Here is an 11,050-nt window from a genome sequence, read left to right as displayed (position 1 = left end):
CTAATCGCTGCTGCAGACTACACGTATGAGAATCGGACAAATAGCTTTATATAGGGGAGGTGTTGCGTTTGATGGGTCGACTCCCCTGGTTGTGTGCACTGCACCAACTTCAAAGACCCTGTCTTGTTTAAGAAGTCAAAAGTTGGGGTGGATGTCCTAATCATTGCTGCAGTCTACGCATGTATGAGAATCAGACAAATAGCTTATATAGGGGAGGTGTTGCATTCGGTGGGTTGACTCCCCTGGTTGTGCGCACTGCGCCAACCTCAAAGACCCCGCATAGCAGAAGAAGTCGGAAGTCGGATTTTGGTGAGCACCAAGGCGTGCACCTTTGGTGCGGTCAACGCAGACGAATTCAGAAGTTGGGGTGGATGTCCTAATCGTTGTTGCAGGCTACACATGTATGAGAATCAGACAAATAGCTTATATAGGGGAGGTGTTGGGTTTGATGGGTCAACTCCCTTGGTTGTGCGCATTACGCCAACCTCAAAGACCTTGTTTTCGTTAAGAAGTCAAAAGTTGGGGTCAATGTCCTAATGGCTCCTGTAGGCTACACATGTATGAGAATCGGACAAATAGCTTATATAGGGGAGGTGTTGGGTTTGATGGGTCGACTCCCCTGGTTTGTGCGCATTACGTCAACCTCAAAGACCTTGTTTTCGTTAAGAAGTCAAAAGTTGGGGTCGATGTCCTAATTGCTCCTGTAGACTACACATGTATGAGAATCAGACAAATAGCTTATATAGGGGAGGTGTTGGGTTTGATGGGTTGACTCCCCTAGTTGTTCGCATTACACCAACCTCAAAGACCTTGTTTTCGTTTAGAAGCCGAAAGTTGGGGTCGATGTCCTAATTGCTCCTGCAGGCTACGCATGTATGAGAATCAGACAAATAGCTTATATAGGGGAGGTGTTGGGTTTGATGGGTCGACTCCCCTGGTTGTGCGCATTGCGCCAACCTCAAAGACCCTGCATTGCGGATGAAGTCGAAAGTCAGAGTTTGGTGTGCTACAAGGTGTGGTCGAAGGTGCTCACCTAGGTGTGCACCTTTGGAGCGCAGGAAAAGTGCCCTCCAAAAGTGCGCACCTTTGGAGTGCACAAAAGTGCCCTCCAAAAGTGCGCACCTTTGGAGCGCACAAAAGTGCCCTCCAAAAAGTGCCCTCCAAAAGTGCGCACCTTTGGAGCGCACAAAAGTGCCCTCCAAAAAGTGCCCTCCAAAAGTGCGCACCTTTGGAGTGCAGAAAAGTGCCCTCCAAAAAGTGCCCTCCAAAAGTGTGCACCTTTGGAGTGCACAAAAGTGCCCTCCAAAAGTGCGCACCTTTGGAGCGCAGAAAAGTGCCCTCCAAAAAGTGCCCTCCAAAAGTGCGCACCTTTGGAGCGCAGAAAAGTGCCCTCCAAAAAGTGCCCTCCAAAAGTGCGCACCTTTGGAGCGCAGAAAAGTGCCCTCCAAAAAGTGCCCTCCAAAAGTGCGCACCTTTGGAGCGCAGAAAAGTGCCCTCCAAAAAGTGCCCTCCAAAAGTGCGCAACTTTGGAGCGCACAAAAGTGCCCTCCAAAAAGTGCCCTCCAAAAGTGCGCACCTTTGGAGCGCACAAAAGTGCCCTCCAAAAGTGCGCACCTTTGGAGCGCACAAAAGTGCCCTCCAAAAGTGCGCACTTTTGGTGCGCACCAAGGCGCTGGTTCGGTCGTTGCAGGCGAGTTCGGAAGTTGGGGTCGATGTCCTGAGCGGAGGTGCAAACTACACAGGTGTCGGAATCGGACAAATAGCTTATATAGGGGAGGTGTATGCTTCGATGGGTCGACTCCCCAGGTTGAGCGCACCGCGCCAACCTCAAAGACCCTACGGTATGGATGAAGTCGGAAGTTGGGTCCGATGACCGATTCGATTAGTAGGTATGCTCATGAGGTCGGAATTTGGGTCCGATGACCTGCCATGTGCAGGAAGGCGAATGTTGGCACTGTGCGTTGCAAGGTGCACACCAAGGTGCTGGTGCGGTCTTTTTAGTCGAGTTCGGAAGTTGGGGTCGATGTCCTGATCGGAGGTGCAAGCTACACAGGTGTGGGAATCGGACAAATAGCTTATATAGGGGAGGTGTATGCTTCGTTGGGTCGACTCCCCGGGTTGAGCGCACCGCGCCAACCTCAAAGACCCTACGGTATGGATGAAGTCGGAAGTTGGGTCCGATGACCGATTCGATATGTAGGCATACTCGCGAGGTCGGAATTTGGGTCCGATGACCTGCCATGTGCAGGAAGGCGAATGTTGGCACTGTGCGTTGCAAGGTGCGCACCAAGGCGCTGGTTCGGTCGTTGCAGGCGAGTTCGGAAGTTGGGGTCGATGTCCTGATCGGAGGTGCAAACTACACAGGTGTGGGAATCGGACAAATAGCTTATATAGGGGAGGTGTATGCTTCGTTGGGTCGACTCCCCGGGTTGAGCGCACCGCGCCAACCTCAAAGACCCTACGGTATGGATGAAGTCGGAAGTTGTGTCCGATGACCGATTCGATATGTAGGCATACTCGCGAGGTCGGAATTTGGGTCCGATGACCTGCCATGTGCAGGAAGGCGAATGTTGGGACTGTGCGTCGCAAGGTGCGCACCAAGGCGCTGGTGCCGTCGTTGCAGTCGAGTTCGGAAGTTGGGGTCGATGTCCTGGTCAGAGGTGCAAACTACACAGGTGTGGGAATCGGACAAATAGCTTATATAGGGGAGGTGTATGCTTCGATGGGTCGACTCCCCGGGTTGAGCGCACCGCGCCAACCTCAAAGACCCTACAGTATGGATGAAGTCGGAAGTTGGGTCCGATGACCGATTCGATACGTAGGCATATTGGCGAGGTCTGAATTTGTGTCCGATGACCTGCCATGCGCAGGAAGGCGGAATTTGGGTCCGATGACCGAGTTGATGGCGTGCCATGCGCAGAAAGGCGGAATTTGGGTCCGATGACCGAGTTGATGTTGATGGCCCGCCATGCACAGGAAGGCGGAATTTGGGTCCGATGACCGATTTGAAGGCGTGCCATGCGCAGAAAGGCGGAGTTTGGGTCCGATGACCGAGTTGATATTGATGGCCCGCCATGCGCAGGAAGGCGGAATTTGGGTCCGATGACCTGACATACGCATGGAGTCCGACTCGGGGGCCGATGTTCGATTCGATGACTTGCATTGTGGGTAAAGTCGGAAGTTGTGGTCTTTGACCCGATTCGATGACCAGACTTCGGCTGCTTGAGAATCGGACAAATAACTTATATAGGGGAGGTAGTGTTCTCGAGCATCCTCCCCCCGTGCCCGTTTATGTCGATTGATGCTGGTGCTCGACTGGTTGGAGCGCTCGGATGCAAAAATCTTGCACCAGGATTTATCGATTGTGATGGACACGGCAAGTCTCCTGATTGCTATGCAGGAGCTCATCGTGAATCTCTATGCGGCCTTGGTATGGACTCGACCTGCGGAATGGTTCGGCAATGGTAGTCGCTCCAACACGTCCTTGCAATGGCCACAGAGGTGATTCGACTAGAGCTCCAGTCTAGCTTTTGGGTTGCTTGGCGGACTGGTATAGCCGCGATCGAGTTCCGGCCATGAACGTTTTAGATAGCTCTTGGGCTTTCTGGGACGGAAGTCGGAAGTTTGGGCTGTTGTCCGATTTGATGACCATTCTTCGGATGTGTGAGAATCGGACAAATAACTTATATAGGGGACTGTGTTGTCTCACGCAGCCCCCTCCGTGCCCCTCTATCTCGACCGATGTTGGTGCTTGAAAGGGTTGGGATCGCTCGGATTTATAAACGTGCACCACCATTTGTCGAGTGTGAGGGACGCGGCAGGTCTCCTAAATGCTATACGGGCGCTCTCTGAGAATCTCTATCCGGCCTCGACACAGACTAGTCTTGCTGAATGGTTTGGCACTGGTAGTCGATCCAACACGTCGTTGTTGTGGCCGCCTAGGCGATTCGATTCGAGCCCCCGTCTAGCTTTTGGGTTGCTTGGCGGATTTTGCCCTATCCGCAAGTGAGCTCGGTCCCTAAACGTTCGAGAAACCCGATTGCTATGCGCCGACTCTCTTTCTTGCGAGCCTCCATCTAGCTTTTGGGTCTCTACGGAACGGAAGTCGGAATCTGGGACCGTTGTTTGATTCGACGAGGCAGACTACGGTTGTGCGAGAATCGGACAAATAACTTATATAGGGGAGGTGTTGACTGGAGCATTCTCCCCCGTGCCCCTCTAACTCGACCAATGCTGGCGCTCGAACGGTGGTAGCGCTCGGATTTTCGTTGAGCGCCAGCATTGGTCGATTTAGAGGGGCATGCGAGATTCCCGAATGCTATGCGAGGGCTCTAACGGAAATGTCTATTGGTTTCGGTATGGATGCAATTGCGAGTGGTTCGGCAAAGGTAGTCGTTCCGATGCGTCCATGTCGTGGCCAAATCGATAATTCGATTTGAGCCCTCGTATAGCATTTGGGTCTCTCGATGTGATTCCGCATTCCAGTCCCTTTGGGCACTGCTTGAGCCGCATCCCAGGGGGTTCCCTTCCCAATAATCTGCCTCGCAACCCGATTGCTATGCGGTGAGGCTCCTCGGCCGCCTCGGAACTATCTGTGTATCAGACGCATCGCGGGATAAGGGGTTGGCAACGGTAGTCGCCCCAAGCGCGTCCGATGCTTGGACCATTCCGAGGCGGCCCTGAAGCCTCTTCCGTCTAGCCGTTGGGTCCTTCTCGCCGCATCCCTTGCCTCGCACCCCGATTGCTATGCGGTGAGGCTCCTCGGCCGCCTTGGAACTATCTGTGTATCAGACGCATCGCGGGATAAGGGGTTGTCACTGGTAGTCGCCCCAAGCGCGTCCGATGCTTGGACCATTCCGAGGCGGCCCTGAAGCCTCTTCCGTCTAGCCGTTGGGTCCTTCTCGCCGCATCCCTCGACTCGCACCCCGATTGCTATGCGGTGAGGCTCCTCGGCCGCCTTGGAACTATCTGTGTATCGGACGCGTCGCGGGATAAGGGGTTGTCACTGGTAGTCGCCCCAAGCGCGTCCGATGCTTGGACCATTCCGAGGCGGCCCTGAAGCCTCTTCCGTCTAGCCGTTGGGTCCTTCTCGCCGCATCCCTCGCCTCGCACCCCGATTGCTATGCGGTGAGGCTCCTCGGCCGCCTTGGAACTATCTGTGTATCGGACGCGTCGCGGGATAAGGGGTTGTCACTGGTAGTCGCCCCAAGCGCGTGCGATGCATGGACCATTCCCAGGCGGCCCTGAAGCCTCTTCCGTCTAGCCGTTGGGTCCTTCTCGCCGCATCCCTCGCCTCGCACCCCGATTGCTATGCGGTGAGGCTCCTCGGCCGCCTTGGAACTATCTGTGTATCGGACGCGTCGCGGGATAAGGGGTTGTCACTGGTAGTCGCCCCAAGCGCGTCCGATGCTTGGACCATTCCGAGGCGGCCCTGAAGCCTCTTCCGTCTAGCCGTTGGGTCCTTCTCGCCGCATCCCTCGCCTCGCACCCCGATTGCTATGCGGTGAGGCTCCTCGGCCGCCTTGGAACTATCTGTGTATCGGACGCGTCGCGGGATAAGGGGTTGTCACTGGTAGTCGCCCCAAGCGCGTCCGATGCTTGGACCATTCCGAGGCGGCCCTGAAGCCTCTTCCGTCTAGCCGTTGGGTCCTTCTCGCCGCATCCCTCGCCTCGCACCCCGATTGCTATGCGGTGAGGCTCCTCGGCCGCCTTGGAACTATCTGTGTATCGGACGCGTCGCGGGATAAGGGGTTGTCACTGGTAGTCGCCCCAAGCGCGTCCGATGCTTGGACCATTCCGAGGCGGCCCTGAAGCCTCTTCCGTCTAGCCGTTGGGTCCTTCTCGCCGCATCCCTCGCCTCGCACCCCGATTGCTATGCGGTGAGGCTCCTCGGCCGCCTTGGAACTATCTGTGTATCGGACGCATCGCGGGATAAGGGGTTGTCACTGGTAGTCGCCCCAAGCGCGTCCGATGCTTGGACCATTCCGAGGCGGCCCTGAAGCCTCTTCCGTCTAGCCGTTGGGTCCTTCTCGCCGCATCCCTCGCCTCGCACCCCGATTGCTATGCGGTGAGGCTCCTCGGCCGCCTTGGAACTATCTGTGTATCGGACGCGTCGCGGGATAAGGGGTTGTCACTGGTAGTCGCCCCAAGCGCGTCCGATGCTTGGACCATTCCGAGGCGGCCCTGAAGCCTCTTCCGTCTAGCCGTTGGGTCCTTCTCGCCGCATCCCTCGCCTCGCACCCCGATTGCTATGCGGTGAGGCTCCTCGGCCGCCTTGGAACTATCTGTGTATCGGACGCGTCGCGGGATAAGGGGTTGTCACTGGTAGTCGCCCCAAGCGCGTCCGATGCTTGGACCATTCCGAGGCGGACCTGAAGCCTCTTCCGTCTAGCCGTTGGGTCCTTCTCGCCGCATCCCTCGCCTCGCACCCCGATTGCTATGCGGTGAGGCTCCTCGGCCGCCTTGGAACTATCTGTGTATCGGACGCGTCGCGGGATAAGGGGTTGTCACTGGTAGTCGCCCCAAGCGCGTCCGATGCTTGGACCATTCCGAGGCGGCCCTGAAGCCTCTTCCGTCTAGCCGTTGGGTCCTTCTTGCCGCATCCCTCGCCTCGCACCCCGATTGCTATGCGGTGAGGCTCCTCGGCCGCCTTGGAACTATCTGTGTATCGGACGCGTCGCGGGATAAGGGGTTGTCACTGGTAGTCGCCCCAAGCGCGTCCGATGCTTGGACCATTCCGAGGCGGCCCTGAAGCCTCTTCCGTCTAGCCGTTGGGTCCTTCTCGCCGCATCCCTCGCCTCGCACCCCGATTGCTATGCGGTGAGGCTCCTCGGCCGCCTTGGAACTATCTGTGTATCGGACGCATCGCGGGATAAGGGGTTGTCACTGGTAGTCGCCCCAAGCGCGTCCGATGCTTGGACCATTCCGAGGCGGCCCTGAAGCCTCTTCCGTCTAGCCGTTGGGTCCTTCTCGCCGCATCCCTCGCCTCGCACCCCGATTGCTATGCGGTGAGGCTCCTCGGCCGCCTTGGAACTATCTGTGTATCGGACGCGTCGCGGGATAAGGGGTTGTCACTGGTAGTCGCCCCAAGCGCGTCCGATGCTTGGACCATTCCGAGGCGGACCTGAAGCCTCTTCCGTCTAGCCGTTGGGTCCTTCTCGCCGCATCCCTCGCCTCGCACCCCGATTGCTATGCGGTGAGGCTCCTCGGCCGCCTTGGAACTATCTGTGTATCGGACGCGTCGCGGGATAAGGGGTTGTCACTGGTAGTCGCCCCAAGCGCGTCCGATGCTTGGACCATTCCGAGGCGGCCCTGAAGCCTCTTCCGTCTAGCCGTTGGGTCCTTCTCGCCGCATCCCTCGCCTCGCACCCCGATTGCTATGCGGTGAGGCTCCTCGGCCGCCTTGGAACTATCTGTGTATCGGACGCGTCGCGGGATAAGGGGTTGTCACTGGTAGTCGCCCCAAGCGCGTCCGATGCTTGGACCATTCCGAGGCGGACCTGAAGCCTCTTCCCTCTAGCCGTTGGGGCTTTCTCGCCGCATCCCTCGCCTCGCACCCCGATTGCTATTCGGTGAGGCTCCTCGGCCGCCTTGGAACTATCTGTGTATCGGACGCATCGCGGGATAAGGGGTTGGCAGTGGTAGTCGCCCCAAGCGCGTCCGATGCTTGGACCATTCCGAGGCGGCCCTGCAGCCTCTTCCGTCTAGCCGTTGGGGCCATCTCGCTGCATCCCCCACCTCGCACCACGATTGCTATGCGGTGAGGCTCCTTGGCCGCCTCGGAACTATCTGTGTATCGGACGCATCGCGGGATAAGGGGTTGTCACTGGTAGTCGCCCCAAGCGCGTCCGATGCTTGGACTATTCCGAGGCGGCCCTGCAGCCTCTTCCGTCTAGCCGTTGGGGCCATCTCGCCGCATCCCCCAGCTCCTCGGCCGCCTCGGAACTATCTGTGTATCGGACGCATCGCGGGATAAGGGGTTGGCAGTGGTAGTCGCCCCAAGCGCGTTCGATGCTTGGACTATTCCGAGGCGGCCCCGCAGCCTCTTCCGTCTACCCTTTGGGGCCATCTCGCCGCATCCCTCGCCTCGCACCCCGATTGCTATGCGGTGAGGCTCCTCGGCCGCCTGGGAACTATCTTCGTATCGGATGCATCGCGGGATAAGGGGTTGTCACTGGTAGTCGCCCCAAGCGCGTCCGATGCTTGGACTATTCCGAGGCGGCCCTGTGGCCTCTTCCGTCTAGCCGTTGGGGCCATCTCGCCGCATCCCTCACCTCGCACCCCCATTGCTATGCGGTGAGGCTCCTCGGCCGCCTTGGAACTGTCTTCGTATCGGAAGCATCGCGGGATAAGGGGTTGTCACTGGTAGTCGCCCCAAGCGCGTCCGATGCTTGGACTATTCCGAGGCGGCCCTGCAGCCTCTTCCGTCTAGCCGTTGGGGCCATCTCGCCGCATCCCCCACCTCGCACCCGGATTGCTATGCGGTGAGGCTCCTCGGCCGCCTTGGAACTATCTTCGTATCGGACGCATCGCGGGATAAGGGGTTGTCACTGGTAGTCGCCCCAAGCGCGTCCGATGCTTGGACTATTCCGACGCGGCCCTGTGGCCTCTTCCGTCTAGCCGTTGGGGCCATCTCGCCGCATCCCCCACCTCGCACCCCGATTGCTATGCGGTGAGGCTCCTCGGCCGCCTTGGAACCATCTTCGTATCGGACGCATCGCGGGATGAGGGGTTGTCACTGGTAGTCGCCCCAAGCGCGTCCGATGCTTGGACCATTCCGAGGCGGCCCTGAAGCCTCTTCCGTCTAGCCGTTGGGGCCTTCCCGCCCCATCCCTCGCCTCGCACCCCCGATTGCTATGCGGTGAGGCTCCTCGGCCGCCTTGGAACCATCTGTGTATCGGACGCATCGCGGGATAAGGGGTTGGCACTGGTAGTCGCCCCAAGCGCGTCCGATGCTTGGAGCATTCCGAGGTGGCCCTGAAGCCTCTTTCGTCTAGCCGTTGGGGCCTTCCCGCCCCATCCCTCGCCTCGCACCCCGATTGATATGCGGTGAGGCTCCTCGGCCGCCTTGGAACTATCTGTGTATCGGACGCATCGCGGGATAAGGGGTTGGCACTGGTAGTCGTCCCAATCGCGTCCGATGCTTGGACCATTCCGAGGCGGCCCTGCAGCCTCTTCCGTTTAGCCGTCGGGGCCTTCCCGCCGCATCCCTCGCCTCGCATCCCGATTCCTATGCGGTGAGTCTTCTCGGCCGCCGCGGAACTATACCTGTTATTGCTACTGCATCCTTCGGCTGGTAACCTCCTCTGCCGCCTTGGAACGTTCTCTTTGTCGGACGCGTCGCGGGATAAGGGGTTGGCACTGGTAGTCGCCCCAAGCGCGCCCGATGCATAGACCGCTCCGAGTTGACCTTGCTTTCAGCCTCTCACATGCATAGACCTCTCTGAGTCGACCCTGCAGCCTCTCACGTTTAGCCTTTGGAATCTCGCCTCACAACATGATTGCTATCCTTGATGCATCCCTTGCCTCGAGCCCTGATTGCTTTCTTGGCTGCATCCCTCCTCTCCTCACAGCCCGGTTGTCATCACTGCTTCATCCGTCGCTTCATGCATTCTGGCTGCTGGGCCCTTCCCACCGCACACCTCGATTGCTATCTCTTCTGCATCACACACCCCGATTGCTATCTCTGCTACATCCCTCGGCTCTCACTTCTGCATCCTTCGCCTCCCACCTCGATTGCTATCAATGCTGCATCCGTAACCTCACACCCCGATTGCTATGCGGGGAGGCTCCTTGGCCGCCTTGGAAATTTCTGTGTGTCGGACGCACCGCGGGATAAGGGGTTGGCACTGGTAGTCGCCCCAAGTGCGCCCGATTCTTAGACCGCTTCGAGGTGACCTCGTAGCCTCTTTCGTCCAGGCTTCCTGCCTTCAACGCCCTTTTTACACCTCGATTGCTATGCGCGGGCTCGTTGGCGTCTATCACCTCTCTGCGAAGAGTGGCACGATGATTGTTGGGGTAAATCGTAGCAGTCCGATCTCTGGCCTTGGGCCATTGTGAGGGCTGATCGATTTCCTGTGCGCATCTCGTGTTCGCCCAGTAACAGACTCGACGACTTGTAATCGGTCTTGTTCCCGATTGTTCCTGGAGGTAGTCTTCGGAACTCTTGGATTTGACCTGTCACTCGAACTGTCCTCTTCCGAGGATGCTTGTGTGTGTGTGCTTGTGCCATTTCCTTGGCGGTATTAACGAGATATTAAAGAGCGGAGTGAGCGCCTCGCCCAGCTATGTTTGGGGCTCTCACTCCCTTACCCGGTGTGCGACCGCTTTGCACGTAGGTTGCGGAGCATCGCGACTCTTTCGATGTTTGGCGGTTGTCTTCCGGTGATGCGTTGGTCCCGAAGTGCACGTTACTAGCATTTCTGCCATTGTTCTCGATCTTTGGCACGTTCCTTCGTTGCAATTGGATATATATCTCCGTTTATACGCGCAGGCTTCTCCCGCCTATTCAGCGCTGTCCCACTCTCAGCACTCTCGTGGTCTCCTTGGCTTCTCTCTCCCGTGAGCGAGCTCTCTTCTCGAGTCTTTTCCATGTCCCATGGAGGTTGCCTTGCGAAATTCGGGCACACAAACGTGACCGGATAAGAGCGGAATTGCCTATGAGGAGAAGCTCACCTTAGGGAGCAGCAATGCCGAGTGTTTCGACAGAGGGTAGAGGGGGCGTTGTTTGGGCGGTTGCACAAAAGAGTGCTACGGTTGCACTGAAGGTTGCTTCTTCGTCTCCGACGAACTCTTCGAGGCAAAAAAGCTTGTATACGGGGTCGAGGTGGGACTGTTCGTGCGAGTTGCGCCACCAAAAGTGCGTAGGGGGCATATACCTGGGAAATGGATGTCTCTGAGTGGCCTTACTCGGTCGCGTGCACGGTGCATTCTCTAACGGCAGGACTGTCGCGAGCATGTGCGGTTCGGATGTTTTCGGGTAAAGGGTTCCGTACGGGATGTTCTTCCCAGGCTCCTGTGAACCGAGACTCTGCATCGTCGTGCTCCGGCT

The sequence above is a fragment of the Cryptomeria japonica genome, unplaced genomic scaffold, assembly GCF_030272615.1.
Source record: "Cryptomeria japonica unplaced genomic scaffold, Sugi_1.0 HiC_scaffold_108, whole genome shotgun sequence".
NCBI classification, from domain to species: Eukaryota; Viridiplantae; Streptophyta; class Pinopsida; order Cupressales; family Cupressaceae; genus Cryptomeria; species Cryptomeria japonica.
This window is presented reverse-complemented; position numbering follows the sequence as displayed.